We start from the raw sequence: 23,599 nt of genomic DNA, 5'->3' as shown, positions 1-23,599 counted from the left end.
TTAACTGGACCCTAAATGAATGTGCAACTGAACCCATTCATGCAACCCTGTACAATACTTTACTATTCTGGAACTGGATCAATTAATAATAAACAACAATAGACTCAACAACTGCCTCAATCTCATTTTCTGCATCTGTTTAAACTCAATTTATGGACTAAATAAAAAATCCCCCTGTATTACTGCAGCAGGTAGCTAATTCTAGCAGAACTTGGGAAGAAATCTCTATGGATTTCATCACAGAGCTTCCAGATAGTAACAAAAATATGGTGATTTGGACAATCATCTGCTTATTTTCCAGACAAGCTCATTTCATTGCTTGTTGAGGACTACCATCAGCAAAGAAGCTAGCAAAGCTATTTGTCAAACATGTCTACCATCTGCATGACATTCAAAAAGAATCATCTCCAAATGAAGTGAAGAGAGAGTAGACTTTGTCTACTCTGGATCCTAAAAAGAACTGAATTAGCCCTAATCAGAAATGAACTCCACAAAAAAAGATTCATACTTGATGAAATCAACAAAAGTCTACTCTCTCTTCACCTTAAAATCAGTAACCAAATACACCCTATACTCTGGGATAAATTCAAACAAATATCAATCTGGAGGGCAGAAACAGAAACCCAATACAAGACAGACACACATAATAAGAAACTCCAAATACTAGAGGTACAGCAAAAACCCAGCCCTCCACAACAACTTATGACCAAAACAGTACATAACATATCAGACAAGATACTCACCACTACAGAAACCAATATTCTTTCAAAAGGATTTAATTTTGCAATAACTCCAAGACGGATACCAACTGAAAACATCATATGTGGAATTGAAACAACTTTAAATAAAATCAACCCAGATACTGCTAACAAAATCAGACTTAAAGTCACTAATATTCTCTGCTCTAGTAAACCTCCTAAAAGCAACATACAGCAGGAAGAAAGAGATGCTCTTATCAATCTGAAGAAAAACCAGGAAATAATAATCCTCCCAGCCGATAAAGGAAACTCCACTATAGTAATGAACACAGCAGAATACAAAGAAAAAATGTCAAATCTACTACAAAACCCGGCCTACAAACTCCTAAGCACAGATCCTACCACCTACCTAGAAAAAACCACCAAATCTAAAATCAAGGCCTCTCCCATCAGCGAAGAAATCCAGCAAAAAATCATCCCCAGAGAAAAATCTTCCATATGTCCAAAACTCTATGGCCTTCCAAAAATACACAAAGAAGGAATACCTCTCAGACCAATAGTCAGTTCTATAGGCTCCCCTCTACAAAACCTTGCCAAATTTTTAGCCAAATACCTTCAACCATATACAGAAACTATTACCTCATATGTTCAAAATTCATTCCACTTTATACAAATAATTAAAAAACAAAACCTACAACCCGATGACCTACTTGTAAGTTTCGATGTCGTGTCCCTGTTCACACAAATACCTATTAAAGAAGCCTTGACAGCTATCCAGGACAAACACAAACCCCCCAAATATATCCTAGACCTTACCAACCACTGCCTGACCAATACATACTTCATCTATAATGAACAAAGATATAAACAAATAGAGGGAGCCCCCATGGGATCACCTCTATCACCTGTCATAGCCAACCTCTATATGGAATATTTCGAAAATAATGCTTTAGAGCAAGCCAAATACAAACCCAAACTTTGGCTGAGATATGTTGATGATACCTTTGTAATTTGGCCACATGGTAAAGAAAAACTAGACAATTTCCTCACACATCTCAACAGCCTACACCCCAAAATACAGTTTACTATGGAAACAGAAATCAATGATCAACTTCCCTTTCTAGATGTACTGGTCTATAAAAAACCCAATGGCAGCCTAGGACATACTATCTACCAAAAGAAAACCCATACCAACCGTTATCTAAATGCACACTCACACCACCACCCCGCACAAATCACCTCAGTGGCCAAAACTCTCATCACCAGAACCAAACGCTTAGCTGACCATGAGCACTTAAAAACTGAATTGAACAAACTCAAAGATGTACTAATTTCTAATGGATTCAAAGAGAAAACAATAACAAACCTAATCAATAAAGAGACACCCCCCAAAAAACAAGATCAAGAACAGGACAATGGCACCACCATCCTTCCTTACATCAAAGGCACCACGGATAAAATTAGTAAAATCCTGCACAAACATAACATCAAAACCTCATTTTGCACTAACCAAAAAATATCTAATATCCTAAGGAGCCCCAAAGATAAAATCCAATTGGAATACCAAGGAATCTATGAAATCCCTTGCAAAACATGTGCAGCCACATACATTGGACAAACTAACCGAAGAGTGAGCCAACGCATAGCAGAACATGTGAATGCAGTCAAAAAACAAGAAAAGACCTCCTCCCTTGTCCAGCACATTAAAAAAACAGGGCACGAAATTGACTTTGAAAAAACTAAATTACTCCACAAAACAGAGAATTTATATAAAAGAATCTCTCTAGAAGCTATCGAAATTGAAAGGAGACCCCTTTGTTTAAATAAAAGGGATGATACCTCCCGCCTGCCAGAGATTTGGAAACCAGCCTTAAACAAAATAAACACTTCATAATAATCAACATGTCAATCCTTCTAATTATTATGATTTTAGAATTTTATATTTGGAAATCAGCCTTAAACAAAAAACTTCATAAAATCTTCATGTCATTCCTTCTAACAACTATGATTACACCAACCAATCAGATCACTGAAGCATAGTCACCCAATCTATTTGCTACATTCAAAGCAAATCTCCACCCCCACACTACATACTAGAAAGAAATGTCAGTTTGCTAATATTCCATTTACAACAACACAAAGATTGGAACTCCAGCCTGAAGATGGTGAATGTGATTTCACCGAAACGTCGCATAGACATGCAAAACATTACACAGGGCAAAACCCGAACTCAGAACAATCTACATACATATACCCGTGAAAATTTACGAAAACAAATATATATATATATATATATTTCCCTTCTATTTTATTGAAATTAATAATAAAACAAAACCAAAATCTATTACTATTAAAACTAAAACAACCAGCAAAAACAAAAACAAAACTATTAATAAATCTATGCTTTAAAATCCACTTAAATAGTTGAGCTAGTTTCAAACTAGATTTTGATTTTCTTTCTCTCTTTCTTGCTCCCATTCTTTTCTATCAGTTTCTGTCTCTTTTCCTCCCTTCCTCCCTCCCTCTCTTTCCCCCTTCTCTTCTTTCTCTCTCCCTCCCCCCTCCATCCCTCTCACTCTTTCCCTCTTTCTCATCCTCCTTTCCTATTTCTCCATCCCTCCCTTTCCTTCTTTCTCTCTTCCTTCCTCTCTTTTTTCTCTCTGTCTTACTCTCTTCTTATTTTTCCTGCCCTGCAACACCACTCACTCACACAAATATGTTTTTTGGGGCCAGAAGCACGGGGGCTTCCTGGGAAACTTTCCTTTTTCCCTGGGACCCGGAGAAGGCGGCCGTTGGATTTGGGGTGAAAAGGCTCAGAGGCATCACCCCGAGCAATTCGCGTAACGAAGTAGACTGCTGAGGCACCCGGCAGTACCCATGGGAAGCTTGGGGGAATTGCAACAGGGCGGCGGCCGGGCTTGGGCAGTGGGGGAACCGCGGTAGGCTGGCAGCTGGTTCTGGGTGGCGGCGGCCGGGCCGCGACAAGCTGGGGAACCCGCGGTAGGCTGGCAGCCAGGTCTCGGCAGCGGCGGACGGGCCGCGGCAAGCCAGGAAAGCCGCGGTAAGCTGGGAAAGCTGCGGCGGCGCGGGAAGCCGCGGTAGCCTGCCGGCCGGGTCTGGACAGCTGCGGCCGGGCCGCGGCAAACCAGGGAAGCCGCGGTAGGCTGGCAACCGGGTCTCGGCAGGCCGCGGCAAGCCAGGAAAGCCGCGGCGGCACGGGAAGCCGCGGTAGGCTGGCGGCTGGGTCTGGGCGGCGGCAGGCGGCCCGTGGCAAGCCAGGGAAGCCGCGGTAGGCTGGCGGCCTGGTCTGGGCAGTGGCAGGTGGGCCGCGGCAAGCCGGGGAAGCCGCGGTAGGCTGGCAGCCGGGTCTCGGCAGTGGTGGGCGGGCCGTGGCAAGCCAGGAAAGCCACGGTAAGCTGGGAAAGCGGTGGCAGCGCGGGAAGCCGCGGTAGGCTGCCGGCCGGGTATCGGCAGCGGCCTGCTGGCCGCAGCAAGCCAGAAAAGCCGCGGTAAACCACGGCGGCGCGGGAAGCCACGGTAGGCTGGCGGCCGGGTCGGGGCGGTGGCGTGCATGCCGCGGCAAGCCGGCAGCCGGGTCTTGGTGGCGGGGGAACCGCGATAGGCCGGTGGCCTGGCCCAGGGCCCCCGGTCATCACCCCCCACCCTCGTTCCCACCCCCACCCCATGGATGCTTAGAAGGCTTGGCAGCAGACCGTGCCGCCAGACCCAGAGACCCCCAACGGTTTTCTTACCTTACCGGGCCAGCAGCTAAACAACCATTTGGCTGCGGGGAGGGGTGTATGCGGAGAACGTCTGGGATTTAAGGGGCGGGGAAGAAAGTGGGCCTATAATTGGCCTCTTTCTTTCCCGCCTTTACTTGAAGGAACTGTTGCTGCAAACTGTTGTTTACAGAGCAGCGGCAGTTCCTTTAATTTCAAATTCCGGCGCAGCGATCGGTCCTGTGCGCTGGAATTTGAAATTCCGGGGCTGGGGGTTAAAAACCTCTGCGCTATAGCGCGCTGTGCAGCTTAGAGGGAACTATGACTACTATGTGCCTAGCTGAATAGATGGAGACACTGAAAAAGGGGTGAGAGGACATGAGGAAAGAGATGGAGGAAGTAGCAAAAACATACAAGAAGCAAGCAGACAAGTACCATTGCTCGAGCCCCCCTTCTGGGTGGGGGCTAAAGATTTTTGCCTACCAAATATATATGGTTGAGAATGCCTAGCAAGAAACTAGGTCTGAAATTTTTGGGTCCTTTCCCAACAGTTAAGATAATCAACTCAGTTCAGCTGAGTTGTAGCTGAGTTCAGTTCAGCTTAATTTGCCTAGACTATTGGGAAAGGTTCACCCAGTCTTTCATTGTAGCTTATTAAAACTGATGATTGGATTTAATTTAAGACCATAGACCCAGCCACCCACTCCTCAGTAGTCACACAAGAGGAGACTCATTACAAAGGGAAGAAAATGTAGACACTAGATTGTCTAGAGGTCATTTGCAATATACATTGGAAGGGATACTCTTTGTTTGAAGCTACATGGGTAAAAAGTTGGGATGTAAAAACTGACAGATTGGTGAAGCAATTTCATGATAACTTTTCAAATTAGCCAAAAGGTGCAGTGTTTGTTTGTGTGTGTGTGTGTGTGTCATCCTTTGTCTTTGCATCTCTGCACTTGCATAGAGAGAGATGGGTGGACTCTGCCAGTATGGCAATAGAAGATTGGACAACATGATGATTTGGCGGTGTGGGGGCAAGGACTTGAACTTTCAACTGGATAGTGAAACCTAGAAAGCTTCAAATTCAAGTTTCATCAGATGTGCCAACATGGCTGTCTTAATAAATTAAAACTTTGAGGAATAGTTTGCCTTGGACTCTGATTTAATTTTGGGTGCTATTTGGAACCCTGATACTTGTGGCATTTCCTGTCCCCCACAGATAGCCACATTCCTGTCAAACAGACAACAAGTAATCAAAATAGATACTCCTCTATCAAACCGTGCAACAGTTAATAGCGGCGTCTCCCACAACAGTGTTTTAGGACCCACACTCTTTCTGCTTTACATAAATGACTTTGCAATCATATTATAAGCAGCTGCATCCTCTTCGCTGAAGATGTAAAACACCACTGACAACACTACTGCTAAGTGATCTTGACTATGAGTCTGAATGGTTGAATAATTGACAACTTCAAATCTCAAATGACAAATGCTCAGTATTACGCACTGGCAACAAAAATCAGAATACTAGATACAAGCGAGGTGCATACAACCTGCTGAAGGTCACTTTATTAATTATGTTATTAAAGACCTGCAGAGATTGCTAAATGAGGCGGAATTCCTTGCAACGACATGTCTGGGCAACTATAGGCATAGCTCTTTGTCTGAGCAGTGCGAAGCTATCTCTAGCCTTTGCCCTACTCCCAACATGCCCCAGGCATGTGGGAGGCTCACAACCCATGACCCAGAACCAGAAATGGCAAAGGGGACATAGGCAAAGGGGACAACCCCCGTCCCAGAACCAGAAATGATGTATGTGACTCCCAAGGGCATCCTCTCTCCAACATCCTGGATGGGTCAACACTTGAGTTTCTGAAAAGGGGCAGTGCATCATCTTCCAAAAGAGGAGAACACACAGTTTCTAATGATACCCCATTTCTGCCCATTTCTGCCACCCTCGTGACCAAAAGGAGAGTAGCCAATTACTTGATTTTTGGAAACTATTTACACAAGGTACACCCCCTTGTCAATTCCATCCTTCACGTTCAGTGTGGAGTAGGCAAAAAACCAGCCTTGACATAAGTGTGCCTCTGCTGCAAAAAATTCCTACTCAGCCCCCTTGTGGGTGACCCTTCGAAGCACCATGGATTTAGAGAAGGGTGAATGGGTGTCCGATTCTTGGGGTGGACAAAGAAAAAAAGGAGGGCGTGGGTGGCATGCCTGCCCTTAAATAGGGCTCCTTGCGCTATTCCTCAACTCTTCCGCCCCTGCGCTGAAATGCAGAGGCCAATGGGCAGTCTCACACTGAAGCGCAAGACTGCCCCCGCCCCTCTGGAGAAATGTCAGGTGCCATGCTAATCTGGCCCCAACGCAAATGCCGACAGGCTGCTGAGAGTGGCCGGCCTTTCAAAAGTGGGGAAACAGCCATGGCTATCTGGACAAGGAAACAAGAGACAAGAAGAATGAAAGAAATAAAAAAGTCCTCCAAAGTGTATAAGGAAATACAGTGGTCCCTCAATTTTCGCGGGTTCGAACTTCACGAAACGGCTATACCATGGTTTTTCAAAAATATTAATTAAAAAAATACTTTGCTGTTTTTTTCCCTATACCACCGTTTTTCCCGCCCGATGACGTCATACGTCATCGTCAAACCTTCATCTGCCTTTAATAAATATTTTTTTAAATAAACTTTTAATAAATAAACATGGTGAGTAATAATCTAAATGGTTGTTAACGGAATGAGAAATTGCAGTTTAGGGGGTTAAAGTGTTAAGGGAAGACTTGTGATACTGTTCATAGCCAAAAATAGTGTATTTACTTCTGTATCTCTACTTCACGGAAATTCGACTTTCGCGGGCGGTCTCAGAACGCATCCCCCGCGAAAATCGAGGGAACACTGTATACCAGTTTTGTAAAAGTCTCAGATAGGGGCATCTCCAGAAGTAGATGTCAAAAAAAGCCAAGATGGCAGCCATTCTTGTGAGACTGAAATCTCACCCCCTTTTTATGTGCACCTAAAAGAGAATTGTGGTTGGATTAGTAAAGTTCTGACCTCCATCTTTATTTTTCTGATTTTTTTTTTTAACAGAACACCATCTCTCTCAGCTAAATCACAATCATAAATACTTTGAATGTTCCCCCAAAACAGTACTAGATTTAAACACTGTTATTTTGATTACTGATTGATTTCTCACTTGGCCAGGATTTACTTCAAGCTGGGTGGCATAGAAATTTGAGTAGTAAACAAGCAAACAAAGAAGTAAATATCGCCATATGGAAGAAAATACTGCTACGGAAGAGACTGAACAAAAAACGATTTTCTATACACACACAAAAAAACCACAAGAGTTCAATTTCTGAATCAGAAAGAATCTGGTTAAGAGCAACAGATCAGCTAAAAAGATTGTTGCTGAGAATAAATTCCTGTGGAAATAATCTGCCACCTTATGGCTAAAACGAAATCTTCCATATGCATAGAATTAATTAAATTCATTTCCAAAAGGAACTGCCCTTGCTTTACGAGGGCAGTTGGAAGCCTATAATTACTCGGGTTAAGGAGAAATCGCCATAGGTGGTCATCCAGCTTCACTGTATGATTTAAAAGAACAGCATGACTTCAGGGTATTTTTTGTTTTGTTCTGAGTGAACTGCAAAGGCAGGAAAAATGTTTTCTATATGAAACATTATTTAGGGCATATAAATGGAAACATTCATTCAAATGCTTCATTCAGAATAACAGGGGGAAAAGTTGACTACTTCTGATTATAGGTCCAGCTGCAGCAATGAATACATTCTAATAAAATGTTTTTTTTTGCTATTAAGATAAAAATACACTTGTGACCCTAGAACTAAATTGCTAATTGCCAAACTTCTTGAAAATAACAGTAGACCTAACTGGTTCTTTTCTTTAATCATGCATGCTAAGATTTTTTATTATTATTATTTTTACTTGCTCTATTCAGTAACTTCCAATGAAGTGTAGCAAGTACTTTAAATCTTTAGTAAAGGAGACACTGACCTTTAACTGCAGTTCCATCTACTTCTTCTAAATGACTAATTCTTTGTCAAACCCAACCAATGAATGATGATTCCTCAGCAGCCTTTTCTGTGCTCCAGATAATTGACAGAAGCCCATAATTGTTGCCTTTTTGTCAGTGTTTACCTAAAATGAATATGGTGTAAGACACTGAATAAAGGTTATCTTCAGAGTATGAAGGCAGAAGAAGAGGCATGACCACAGGACGGTTTATGTAAGATAGTGGGGATTCTTTTTCTAGCCTTGTTTGATGCATATCACACATTCATTAGTGTTTTTAAGCAATTTAATGTTACATTATAAAACTGACCAGCACATATCAACCATAACACATGCTTTCGCATATTGGTTATCATCACATTTGACTCTGCTGCCCTTTCAGTCCAATGTTTGGGAATCATACTTTTGCTATGAACCAGGAATCAGTAGAATAAACAATGGAATAAACAATCACAGATAAAAAGTGTTGCCTATGCCTGTGGTGGCAAACCTATGACCACCACAGGTGGTATGTGGGGCCATATCAGAGGGCAGCAAGGCATTGCCCTATGTCAGCTCCAGCATACATGCATGTTCTAGCCAGCTGATTTTCACCCTTGGGGAAGGGTGTGTCACACTGTGGATTAACAGCCTCCAAAGACATTAAGAAACATCCTGTAGTTAAATGGTTAACTCTTGTTTGTTAATATAGCTCCTCCCTTTCTATGATGTAACCCTGCTTTCCTCACTTCCTTGCTCACACAGGAAGAGAAGGAGCAGACATCTTCCTTTCTTAGTCTTTAAGATGTGAAGACATGTTTTCTGCCTCTCCAGGCATTATAATCATTTTTTACTTTTCTAATAAAGTTAACTTCGTTATGAAGGTCTGCTTGTAGCTCAATTCCATCGACCTCTGTGAAAGCCTCATTTCAGCTCACACGAGCTGATTCTCTCAGTGAGCCCCTTTCACGTCAGGGTGATGTTCACCTTTTCACCTTTTCACCCTTCCCTGAAGCCCTGGAGTGAAAAAATTACCCAATGGGCAAACTGGAAGTTTGGAAAAATGGATTTCCGGTTTTCCAGAGTTTTTTGCACTCTGGAGTTTTAGGGAAGCTTCCTGAAGCCTTGGGGTATGGAAAACAGCCAGTGAAGGGCTACCAAAATGTTTACTACCACACTGTGGGTATGACTTATGCAGGACGCCCTGCATTTTCTTTCAACATCTTTCAGTGCAAATTGGCTGCTCTGGGGAGGAGCTCCATTTTTGCTACCCTACTGCATCCCCACCTGCATCCGGGCAGTAGCCTATCCCTGAAAACAGCCCTACAGGCAAACCAGAAGGTTGGAAGACAGACTTCTGGTTTCCCCGTTGTGCTATTTTTCGCACTCCAAAGGCTTCAGGGAATCTTCCTGAAGCCCCAGAGTGCGAAAAACAGCCCAATTAGCAAACTGGAAGTTTGGAAAATGGACTTCTGGTTTTCACGTTGTGCTGTTTTTCGCATCATTTCATTTGTGCTATGGTGATGGTCCAGTGGTTAGAAGGCAATATTTCAGGATAATTTACTGCTTACTGCCAGGAGTTCTGTTCTCACCAGCTCAAGTTTGATTTAGCCTTCCATCCTTTTGACCTCAGTAAAAAGGGACCCAGATTTTTTTTTGGGGGGGGGCATATGCCCCCCCAATAGCACTTAAGTCTAAGTGCTATTGCTATTTTTACAAAAATTGTGAAGAAATGCAGCGTATCTATTAATTGAAACCTACACCTTCCCACTAAAGACTGTGATTTTCTGCTATACTGTATCCTCTACATAATTGAAGGGCCTGCTTCATAATTTCTTATTTGGTAAAACATCTGGGAAATTCTGATATTTTTAATTGTACTGTTGTTATTATCAAATCAATATGATTCAGCCATGAGCTAAATTTTGCCTGTAAAATTCTGCCTGTAAAGTTCGACAGATTTTTATTAACCAATGATGAACTTAACCACAAATTACAATATTTTACTTTATTCTGTTTATACTTTTTATTATAAATCTTTTTTTTTTTTTTTGCAATTCTGGTCAGCAAAAATAGTAAATTCATTGATTCATTGAATATGTTATACCCAAGACAGCACATATATCATAAAAGAAGGTTCTCAAGTCATCTTCAGAAGCTGTTATTTATATGTAGAGATATGAAGAGAGAGCAAGGACTCCTTGAAGTCAAGTAGGACTATTAGCTTTATTCCTGATATGTTAATATAAGATGTGAATCCTTGCAAAGACAACTCAGAAAGGTTAGTTCCACTAGACATTCATTCTATATGCACAGACACTAGGGTTGGAGATAATGCAATGCATAATGTCAGGGCTGATCAGAATTTCTTCACTTCTCCACCTGTTGATTTCTGCATAAGTAACCTTTTGAGAAGAGCTTCACCTTCATAGTTATTGAAAATATTCACTAGAGGTAGTCCTTCACTTACAACCAACCATCTAGTGATTTTTTGAAATTATAATAGTGCTTAAGAAAGTGACTTACAACCAGCTGCATATATGATGAGCATTGCAATTTTTCCATAGCCATATGACCAAAATTCAGGTCATTTGGCAAACATCTAATTATGTAATTGTCATTTGTGACTTTCCCAGGTGACTTCCAATAAACAAAATCAATAGTAAAGCCAGATGCCCTTAACAACTATGTGATCCACTTAATGATTGTGCTGATTTACTTTATTATACAGCAAAAATATAAATTCTCCACAACTCTGCCTACCAGTGGAAGTTGTGGTCCCAGTTGTGACCATAAATAGAGAACAGTTGGTACTGGAACCATATTCTTAGAATTTCAAAAGACAACTATCCAATAAAATCTATTCAAACTTAATCAGCCTAGAGAAATACTCAGGATTTTAGTTTATTATAGCAATTTTGTTTCCATGTACGACCTGCCCTTTAAGAGTGTCGAGGGATGGATTTTTGATTAGATAGACTCGGCAGGCAGGAATCAAAGTAAAACAAACTTTATTTAGTAAACAGAAAGTAAAATAGAGTGTGCCAGGAGTGGCACTTTATAAGCAGCCGTAACATGGCTGAACACAGAAGAATGGGCAGCGCCGGACTTACCCGGCAGGCAGGCTTTGCTGGAGGGACCGGGAGACACGGTCCCTCATGGCGGCCGCCATTTTGGATCCCGGGCGAAGTCTCGCGATGCGAGACTTCGCTCGGGAGATCAGGGCCTGATTGGCCAGGCCCTGATTGGTCCGGGCGGGGCCTGCTTGCCCTATATAAGGGCGAGCAGGCCCGGGGCTCTCCCTTTTCGCCCGGACTGAGCTTCAGAGCAGACACCCGCCCGCCCTCCACTATTTTGCAGTGTGCTTAGGGGTCGCCCTTAGGGGGCCGAATGGGAATTTTTTGCAGTTCTGCCTCTTAGCTGAGCTGTTTTTTCGCCCATTCCACACTGGGGTGATGGCTGTGCGGTTAGGGGGTGCTTGCATTAATTAGGTTAATTGGCTTACCTTTGGTCATTTGGGTAGGCAGGTTAGGGGCGGAAAATTGGGTGGTTTAGCAACCGCGCGTTCTCCCTTGGGCATCTTTGGGGATGATTGACAGGTTCTCTGCAAGCTCATGGAGGGAGTTTCTGCCTGAGCAGCTGGGGGGAACCTGTCTTTGGGTCCTGCACCTTTAATTCCCCGATTCGGGTTAGCCGGTGGGACCCCCCTCATGCACAGCATGGCAGAAAAGGTCACAGGTGACGGCCTGGCCCTCACCTGGACCTTGCATCGAGATACGCCCATGAGTTGCCCAGGAATGTTTACTGGCATAACGTCATTTCCGCCCCGGAAGTATTTATTTGACCCTGCAGGTCCATTTCCGGGTCATAGTTGTTTATGCTAATTTATGCAAAGTATTTGAATAAATTATGCAAATTTATGTTAATAAAAATGACCCAATTTTAAATCCAGCTCTGGTGTCCGTGTCGTTACTCCGTCTCTCCAGCAAATAGATTGGAATGCTAACTACGTAAGCAGGTGGATGTGACATGTGTGAAAGGATAAGAATTGTGGGAGTGATGTATGAGGGGGTGTGATCAGAGGGAAAACACACATTAACTCTTTAACTACTGAATGTCTCTGTTGGCTGGCAATTCTCAGCGTGACACCTCTTCTTTGGTAGTCATCAGGGACATTGGTTCACATAAGGCACATTTTCTCTGAGAGGTATTCGTGTTGGTCAGCTGGCAGTGGTTTATTCAGCATGGCAGCGATCTGTTCATTTGTAGGCACATATTGTAGTTTCATCTCACCTGTGCTGAAGGCAGTCTTGAGCATCAGCTCAGCTGCTGCTCGGAAGCAGATTTGGGTGATAACCCAGCTGCACCTCAATACCCAGCCATGCTTCTTCACTCCAATTTGCTATGATTTGGCTTGTGGGAAGCAGGGAAATAATCCCATTTATTTTGGGCCTTCCTGAGAACTGTGGGAGTGCTTCTGAGGCACCCCCCCATGCCCCCTGTATGGCTGCAAATTACACCCCAAAGCCAAAGAGGTTTTAAAAGTGATTGTGACACTGGACACAAACGGGTGGCCCTAGCAGCATTAATCTGCTGTTTCCAGCTAATTAAAGGGAAACAACTGTCCTAACTGAAAAACCTAAGGTCAACTAAGGATTAACTAAGGTCATAGATTATCAGACAGGTTGCTTGCCTGGAAACCGACAGCTGATTTGAACGATTCCATTGACTTCCCATCAAGTGGAGCACATAACAGCTGATTCTAAGGGCTTATTTATTGTGATCGAAGCTACACTCCCTGCGCAAGGCTTGCAATTAGATTGCTCTGTGTTTGCCTGCCTCCAACGCTCCGCATTGTCTCAGGAAGTAGTAGGTTGCTGTGGCAGCCATATTAACTTGAACCACGAGGCTGGAAGGCAATTGGCTCATTTGCATAGCCATACCCACTAGCTACTTTTATATCAAAAAGAGGAGTTCAATACCCGAAAAGAACCAAAAACAGGACAGGAATGGAATTAAAACTAACATGCCTTTTCCTGAACAAGATTTGATCCTCTCACCACAATAGGAAAAGATCTCCCCAAAGGGGTCAAACCACTCCTTCTGATAGCAAATTTAAGAACCTCCAGGCTGGGCAATAAAAGGAAACAAACAATTTCTCAAATAGTATAACACATTTTATTAGCAAAATCCAATTAAAGTGTTTGGAGGCTACAGATAGTCCAGAATGCTGTTCCTTGATACACCCATATAACAGCAATGCTCTGCATACTGCCCTGGCTATCAATTGGTCTTGGTCACAATTCAAGGTATTGGTTATTACCTATAAAGTGCTACATGGCTTAGGACCAGTTTATTTACGAGACAGTCTCCAGCCTCATGGGGAAGAGCCTTCTCTGTGGCTGCCCCAACATTATGGAACTAACTACCCCCCAATATCCATACTGCTCCTACCCTACTATCCTTCCAAAATGCTGTGAAAACCTGGCTTTGCTGGCAGGCCTGGGGTCCATAAATGTAACATCTATTCACATCCGCTTTGCAGCTGTTTCTGTATATATGAGAGTTTAGAGTTTATTATGGGTTTTACTGTTCTTATTACTAATTATTTCACTTGTTTACTGTATGTACTATTTATTGTTGTAAGCTGCCCTGAGTCCCATTGGGATTGGATGGCATAGAAGTCAAATAAATTAAATTAAATTAAATCACATATACCTTCTCATTCACTAAACGTTCATGACTGGATGCTGCAATTATCAGCAACCCAGGCCTGCCAGGACAGCTAGTTCTTTACAGCTTTGCAGAATGCTGGCAAAGTAGGGAGTATTCTGGCGCCTTCTCTCTTTGTGGACACCATCCTGAAGCAGTGGCTATGATCTAGTTCACAGTGAGTGCTCCATCTGGCCCTTACCGAGCTCCTCAGATGATCACCTGCTTGAAGGCAGTCCTGGGCATCAGCCCAGCTGCTGATCGATCCTTCAGTGGAGCGATCATGCCAAGTTACAATATTTCAACTGCATGGGGGAACAGGGAAATAATTCCATTAGTTGACTTTCATGAGAGCGGGGAGTTTTCTTGAATTGGTGGTCCGAGAGTCAAAGACAACTGCTAATTGCTTGTTCAACCTTCAGTCTACCAAGCCTCTCCTTGGTAGGCTAGCAATATTAAACCACAGGGTGAGGATGGACTGGTTAGGGGATCTGGTGCACATTAGTTTAAATTTGGTTGCAATTTGGATCTTCCCTTTGGTCACTGGTGCTGGCAGGTAAGGGGCAGAAATTGGCAGCAGTAGCAGCCGCTCTGAGTCCACGGAGGGGGGCAGCATACAAATATAATAAATTATTATTATTATAACTGCATTTTCTCCTTTACATCATCTTTTGGAAGATGGTGGGCTGCCCCTCACCAGGAACCGGGCAGGAACTGCCTGAGCAATTTGAGGGGGGATGCCCTCACCTACTCCAATACCCAGATGGGGATTGGATGGTGAACCCCCATACTTTTGGGCGTGGCCTGGAATCAGGTGAAGGTATGGTCCCTTCACCTTGCTCAGCAAGGAGCTATGCCTATAGTTGCCCAGGAAGGTTCATGGATAGGAATTTCCACCCCACTTTTCTTATGACCTCTGCAAGTCCTGGTTATTTGTTGATAATTAGTTAAAGTTGATTTATCATTTAATAAAGTGACCCATTAATCCCAGTTCTTTGGTGTCCATGTTCTTATTCCAACTCCGACACAATACTTGGATCTCCTTTTTTGAAGAGAAGGATGACTGTGGCTAACGACCATAGTTTGGGTAAGGAGCTAGTACTGGAGGATTTTTTTAAAATTATGCTTAGTAGTTCAGCCAAGGTTGTGGAGAACTTTTTAAAGAAGTATGCACATAGTCCATCAGGTCCAATAGATAGATATGGTTTTAGGTTGCATAATGCCTTTATAATGTTATCTTCTGTAAAATCGATTTGTGTTAGATCGTTTAAGTTGATTGTAGTACGACTAGGAAATATTGGGCATGAGCCATTGCTATTTACAAAGACTGAACTGAAGAATATGTTAAAGATGTTGACTTTAACTGATTCATCATTATAGCCTTTACCATTCGGTCCTTTAAGGTGTGGGATTGATCTTGAGTCTCCAGTTTTCATGTGAGTTTATTTATTTATTTATTGGATTTGTATGCCACCCCTCTCTGTGGACTCGGGGCGGCTCACAACAAACATAGAATACATAATAAAACAATTTGATCCAATTAATAACAGTTAAAAGACTTAAAAGCATCCTAAAAGCTTAAAAACATTCAATTCTCTATTCTTGAATGGATTGCAATTCATTTAAAATTTTATCCCAATAATTAACAGTTTGAGGTGAGTAACACAGAAGCTCTGGAAGACAATATCTTAGGGAATTTTGGAGTACTAAAAAAAATCTGACTGCCACACTTCCATAGCGGGGACAACAGAAGGAACAATATAGGAAATATACATATGTCTGAAAGATAAGAAGCTGTCAATTAAATATTCAGTTATCAAGTGTCAGCTATAATATTGGACAATGCAAAGCAAAAAAAGATGAGCTAAATCATAGTTAAGAAGAAATATGATGTTTATTTGTATTGAGTTCCCTTGGTGGAATGGAAATCAGGAAAAGAAAGTCAAGAAAATGTGTTTGCATTTGTGTCCATCTTTTTGTTCGTTTCTAAATGCTTTTGAGATTCAAGACATTGGGTACTACGTGTAGAAAAACTGATTAAAAAGTATAATAATACAGATGTCATCTATAGAAATACCAGTACATAGTTTAAAAAGACTTTTTCCCAAATAATTTTATTAAGAAATATAAATAAAGAAAATAAAAGTCTATACAAAACCACAAAAATATAAACAGAAATACAAGGGGATATGTGAAAGAGGAAAAGGGAGTAAAGAAAGGAAAAAGAAAAAAAGAAGTAACTTCCCCCTTGATCTCAACAGGTAAAAACAATTTTAATAGCTTATCACCATCTCTAAATAAAACATAATCTCTCTTCTTCTCATAGCTCATCTCTTAGATAAGGGAAACAAAGTCCAAATGGTATGTCAATCAATCTTTGTTACCACAGTCTAGTAAGGGCAATCAGATATAACTATTTTCTTCTTATCTTTAAAGAACAAGCCAAACATACAAATCTTCCCTGATTTTTTAAAAAATTATTTAATCCCTACAAAAAAAATCCATGTTGCTGCTCTTCTTTGTTTCAAAGCAGAAATCCTTCAGAACTTTAGATGTCTGATATCAATAAATAAAATTATCCTTTTGTTTGTTAAAGTTCTATAATTATGTATGTATGTATGTATGTATGTATGTATGTATGTATGTACGTACGTCTATATGTATATGTATATATCCATCCAGAAGAAGAAAAGATATCCAAATCAGATTCCTAGTTTAATATCTGTTCATCTCCTTTAGGGTATTAATCATCCCCCAGATTCATTTGTATTACATTTAAATCTCCCTTCAAATTAATTTCATAGCCATCAATTGCAGTCTATTCTTGTTTTACAACTTCATTACAACATGCTCTGTCAATTCTATCAAGCATTTGATCTATTCTGTCCAAAACTTTGCCTGAAAGGTATTCAAAAGTTTGCATTAAAGATTTCTGCTCCATTTTCATTATCCTCTGGCTCTAGTGTCCAGCTTTCAAGGTCTCCTTATTATAAAAATACCCCTAAAGCAATCTCCATTTTCCCATGAGAAAATATCATCTAAATAATTCAAAACTATAATTCCAAATCCCCCTGACTCCTTAATCCATTATTAACTTTCCAAAATCCATATACTAAGCAGCCTTTTTCTGCATAGTTAAAAAAATCATATATTTTTAAAAAGTTTTAGAATCAAATTTATATCGCTGTCTTTTAAGGGGGAAGAAACTCACCTGATGAATGCGGTAAAACCTTGCCAGTCCAGAGTCCTAATCTTTCCAATACGCATTTTAAAAAATACAAAAAGTGATTAACACACAAGACTTGGTATAGCTTAATGTCCATGGAGACTGCTTTGCGACTGTGAGCTTGACGTATTTCCAAATCTCATCCACCATAAAGCCAACCACAAAAATTGTAATTTCTATAGTCTATTTGTGAGGAGCAGCTGTCCAGAGTCACATGGATGATCTCAATGTTGTATACTTTGTTCCAGAGAGATTGTACCAGTTTAGAGCAGTTATTTAGAGCAGGTTATGACCTATAAAGCCCTTCATGGCACCAGGCCAAGTTATCTCCGGGACCGCCTTCTGCCGCACGAATCCCAGCGACCAATTAGGTCCCACAGAGTTGGCCTTCTCCGGGTCCCGTCAACTAAACAATGTCGTTTGGGGGGACCCAGGGGAAGAGCCTTCTCTGTGGTGGCCCCGGCCCTCTGGAACCAACTCCCCCCAGAGATTAGAATAGCCCCCACCCTTCTTGCCTTTCGCAAGCTTCTTAAAACCCACCTCTGTCATCAGGCATGGGGGAATTAAGATATTCTTTCCCCCTAGGCTTCCACAATTTATGTATGGTACGTTTGTATGTATGATTGGTTTTAAAATAAGGGTTTTTAGCTTGTCGCATGTTGTTTTTACCACTGTTGTTAGCCGCCCCGAGTCTACGGAGAGGGGCGGCATACAAATCCAATAAAATGAAAAATGAAATGAAAATATTCCCCTCTGAAAACATCCAGCAAAAGTCAGCAAGATGCAGATCCAAATCAGATCATATCAGATCAAAATAGAAGAATCCTTCCTTAAATTAAAAAAAGAAATGTGGTGATCCCAACATGGATTTTTTTTCTCTTTGAAAATACTCACTGCCTACTAAAATCTCTATGAGGAATATGAGAGAAAATATGTGAGAAAATATATATTGAAGTCAATTTCCAGTCTAACTGAAATTACAGATTACCGTATTTTTCGGTGTATAAAACACACCTTTTTACCTCAAAAAAGTGCATCAAAAACTGGGTGCATCTTATACACCGAAGGTTGCATGTGAGAGAGAGTTGGGTGGCGATCAACAGTGGTGGCAGCAGCCTTCCCATAGTTCTGCAGTGGTGGCTTTTCACGCAGTTTGATGGCTGGCTGTCACTGTGGCCGTCAAAACCTGAGAAAGCTGCAGAGAAAGAGCTGCTACCAGTGCTGCTGCCAAACTGCACGAGAAGCCACCACCACCAGACTACAGGAAGGCTGCTGCTGCTGCTGACCACTGCCACCAAAGCACATGAGAAGCCACAAACTGCCGGACTAGGGAAGGCTGCCACCGCTGCTGTTGACCATTGAGAGAGACTGACTTCTCTCAGCAGTCAACAGCAGTGACAGTGGCTTTCCTGTAGTCTGGTGGTGGTGGATGATCTTCAAAGAGAGCTGAGAAACATCCACGAAGCTGAGCCTTCTCCGTTTCCACCAGCGGGGACTCTGGTTCTTCTTTCCCTACAGCAGCAGAAAGTGCCCTTCCCCTACCAAAAAGCTCTGGTAGAAAGCCCACCAGAGTTTTCAGGGACTGCTAGGTTAAGAGTTGATTTGCCAAACTGAGCAAATCAAGCTGCGCGCCCACATGCCAGAAAAGACATGCTCGGGTGGGGTGAGGAGGGAAGGGGAAAGGAATTTCGTTCCTTCTGTGCTGAAGGGACCAGAGTACTTTTTTTTCCTTCTACATGCCGCTGCTGGTTGGTCTCCAGAGAGAGAGAGGCAGAGAGACAAGAGGTAAATAGAAAGGGGGGAAGTGAGGGGGGAAGGGAATGTGAGAGAAAGAAAAGGAGAAAGAGGAAAATGAAAAAATGATAGAAGGAAAGAATGAGGGAAAGGAAGAACAAACAAATGAGAGAGAGAAGGGGAGAGAAAGAAAAAGAGAGGGAGAGGGATGAGAAAAACAGAAATGAAAGGGAGGGAATGAGAGAGAAATGAGAGCAGAAAGGAGAGGTGAGAGAGAGAAACAAAAGAGAGAGAGAGACGTGATTCTTGATTTAAATCACATGGTAAAAAGCACCCAAAGAAGAAAAGAGAGCGAAAAACCAGCCTTCACCTGTTTTTTTTCCTTCTTCTGAAATATGTTCTGCCAGTTGTAAGCCATTCACTGATATTTCCTGTTGAACAATTCAGCCATTTTTGCATGCAGGCTGGTCAGGTATTTCAGCCAAAAACCATGCACCTGATCAGTGCCAGGGGATGTTCAGTTCTTTGCTTTCTTCACTCTTTTTGCAATCATTTCAGGTGTTATTTTCAGCTGCTGCATATTGCTCTTTGAATAGTTTTTCTCAAAGTCCTTTATCCACCCCGCAGTTTTGTTATAGTCCTTTTCGACCTCCCAGAGATCTTTGTTATTTTCACCTCTGGCTTTTCAATTTTCTTATCCGTTTGCTGATGCAGGTTCTGATAGAACTGCCTCTGGTTGGATTGAAATGTTTGATTCTGCCTTTACTGGGTGATCCTAGCTTCATATCGCTCAATTTTCCTGGCTGTTGCTGTTATCTGCTGCTTTACAATTTCCAGAGCTTCCTCAATTTTTCTTGTACTAAGCCAGTACCTTTGTGTCAAATAGTCTTTGATCTTCTGATTGTTCAGTTTCTGCTCCTTAATGTTCTTCAAGTTACTTGCATCTGATCTCAAGCTTTTGCTTTTCAGTTGTAGTCAGATTTTCCATTTTGGTTTTCCAGTTGGTTTTCCGATTGGTTTCTGTTGCAGTAACCCTAGTTCTTCAGTTACTATCACAGCTGTACTGTAGGCAAGCTGATTCAATTATTCAATTGAAGTTATATGGACAGTTGCAAGTGCAGAGTTAGTATCTTCCATCAGTGGGACAAGTCATTTCTTGCTTATGTTTTTTTAAGGCTGGCAGTCTCTTTCGCTCTGCATTGGACCCTGCAAGAGTATTTGGTCCTTCAGTTCTTGCTGCCTTTGAGTCATAGTGCCAAGTGTCTCATCTGCAGCTTCTTGCTGTCTTTCCAAGTTTTCATCAGGTTTCAGTTGTGCAGTGACTCCAGATCATATTGGAGCTTCTACGGGTGCCAGATCAGATTTTGGAGTTTCTATTTTGCAAATTTTCTGTATTTCTTCTAATTTGACTTCACTGAACATTTGGTTCCTGATTATGAGTCATCGCTGATCGGCCAGTCGAAGTCTGTTATTTTTGAGTCTGCATGTTCTTGTTTCCATAATTGGTACATCCGTCTTTGATATCCACGTTTTTCAGACCCTGAGTTGTAATAACACTTCATGCTTATGCGATTCTCTGACATTGAGAATTTCTGCCACTTTTTGATTTGTAAGCTTTGTTTGTTTTGTTCCTGTAGCATTTAAATTTATTTCATGAGAAATCATGATACATGACTGGAATCTCCAAAAGATGCTTAGGAACCATCTTGAAAGTTCCAATGCAGTTAGGTTTAGGGTTACGGTTAGATTGTGTCATTAGAACAATAGTCATGAGGGCGGTCTCTGCAAGCACTGTGGTATGCTAAGAGCACAGCAAGACAGAAAAGATGCTCTGGTCAACCATTGCACCCAGACCATCTCCAACTTTCTTGACTCTTGTCCTGCTATTGGAGCAAGATAGAATCTGGGAAGAGAGAGTGAGGCTGACAAAGTTCACCTCTCCCTCACTTAACCCAATTCATGCACAAATGTTGAAAGGTCCTCTTCAGGAACGATGGACAAACATCAGATCATGTGAATACATTTTCAGTGCTCAACAACCAGCCCATATTTATATCCACTTATAGCATTATGTGACTGATTTATAACATTTGAATTGAAAAACAGTGTTTTCTTTTAGTTTTGGCAAAAACACTTTTCACAAATAGTGGATTCACTTACCAACCATGACATTTGTTACTATGGCATTTGCTTTATGACTGCCATGTTCACTTTACAATTGCCACATTTTAAATGTCAAAAACACACACAAAAAGTTTGTGAAATTAGGTTGGTCTCATTGGTGAACCATTTGACAATTGTCATAACTTATGACCTTATTTTCACATTCCATTTCAGTTGTATGTCAAGAAGTACTTATGGGGTACCTGGAGATTCTCAGTCATCCAGGTTGTGTTTGTCCCAAAGGCACTTTTTCAAGAGGCAACTGAACTATCTTGTTTTCCTTTGAAGACAATTTTGTTTATCATCCAAGAAGCTTCTTCTGTTTCTTCAGAACTGAAGAGCTTCTTGGATCAGAAGCAAAATGTCTTCAAAGAAAAAACAGAAAGTCCAGTTGCCTCTTGAAAAAGCTCCTTTGGAACTGTAGGAATTGGTTCTTTATTTAGTCATAAATTTATATTTCCAGAACTAAAACCTGCAAGGCATATTTGCAATATGTTGAAGTAGAACTACAATTTCAAGCCTTATTCACAGGATAAATTTACAATCTGGGATAATTGCAATTTGAAAAAAGCAAATAAATGAGGGTTAATTGGGGCTAATAGATGTATGAATATCTTATTTCCAATGAAAATTTTAAATGATCGTAGTTATTGGAAGAGGAATTTTGAATTTGTATAAATCTGCATAATAGCAGTATATCCTATGAAAATATATTTTATTTAAAATTTTATTCCAGATGCATTAGCAATATCTAAAACTGAATTACAATGAACTCTGGAACTTGTTTTGTAATATGTCAAACCAATAACATTTTATAATAATAATAATAATAATAATAATAATAATAATATATATTATTATTATTATTATTATTATTATTATTATTATTATTATTATTATTATTATTATTTAGATTTGTATGCCGCACTTCTCCGAAGACTCGGGGCAGCTACAATAAATGTAAATTATAAAACATTATTAAAATAGATATTAATTGTTACAATCAATCTGGATAAAACATAACAGAAAACAAGTTCTTAAATTAAATAATATAGGAATATTAGTCCTAGTAATCTTAAATTGAAACTCATCAATCGGCTACTTCAATTTTTTTTTTAAAAAAGGTTTGACTTCTTAGCTTTATAAAAGAAAATGAATTAATGGAAAATTTATATGGAATTATCCCATCACTAATTCATTTTGGTTTAAGTCTTGGGAATAGTAACCTGGTTTAAAGATCTCTGTGTGATTTTAAATTAAACATCAAAATTTGGAAGTTTATCTATATATGAAATATACATTGATAAAAGATTATTCCTTTATGATGGAAATATATTATAAATCCCAAAATTAACAATAGTGTAGTAATCATGTGCATTTTTCCTCTATGAATTGGATTTTTATTTGCTGTCATAGAAAAAGGAATCAGGATTAGTCTATGTTTAAACAGTGCTTTGGGTTTGTGCATTTGTCCAAGTATACATGTAGCATATATTTGGGCTTGTTCTTTGTTTGCTTTATCTTATTTGTATTTTGTTTTTCTTTTCTTTATATATACTAATTTTAAAAAGGAATCAGTGTCAATTTGAGGGGACTTCACTTATATATTAGGACAAAAGAACTACAGGATAGTTATAGATGTTCATTGACAATTTTGTACAAATGTATGTATCTTTGATGATAAGAAGCAGCTTTTTTTCTTCCGAGATAGTTGCTGGGAAATAAATTAAAAGGAGGTACTCCTTTAAGATAAGATGAATTTGAACAGCTTGACTTAGGATTCAATTTGGGACACAGAAATTTAGATCTGATTTTATTTTTCTATTGCTCTGCATGTAAAGCTTTTATCAAATGAGAAAGTTTTGGACTGAAATTGAATAGAGGAATAGGATCATAATGTGATTTTACTGTGAGAGCTATTTGTTGTGATTCATTCTTATATTTTAATTTGTAGTATTATTGACCCAATTGCTTCCTACTACATACTGTAGATATTTATGTACTTTTAAAAACACATCAATGTTTTTATTACATATAAAATTAATTTATAGGGATTTTTAAATAAAACCAATGAAAAGAAAACATTCAATACAAATTAACTTTACATATATTTTATTATGGGAGCTATAAAATACTGATATATTTCTGTAAATGTGTAATCTATATTCTTGCTAACATTTAAAACTAGCTTCATGACACAAAATCAATAAGAGAAGAACAATCCCACAAATTAATGGAATAGTCCAGCAGTGAAACTCATGACAATGGGATTGCAACTTTGAAGCTCTGTTTCTGAAGCGTGACATGAAAGCATGTCAAAACTGATTGGCCC

Source organism: Erythrolamprus reginae, chromosome Z (assembly GCF_031021105.1).
Source record: "Erythrolamprus reginae isolate rEryReg1 chromosome Z, rEryReg1.hap1, whole genome shotgun sequence".
NCBI classification, from domain to species: Eukaryota; Metazoa; Chordata; class Lepidosauria; order Squamata; family Dipsadidae; genus Erythrolamprus; species Erythrolamprus reginae.
This window is presented reverse-complemented; position numbering follows the sequence as displayed.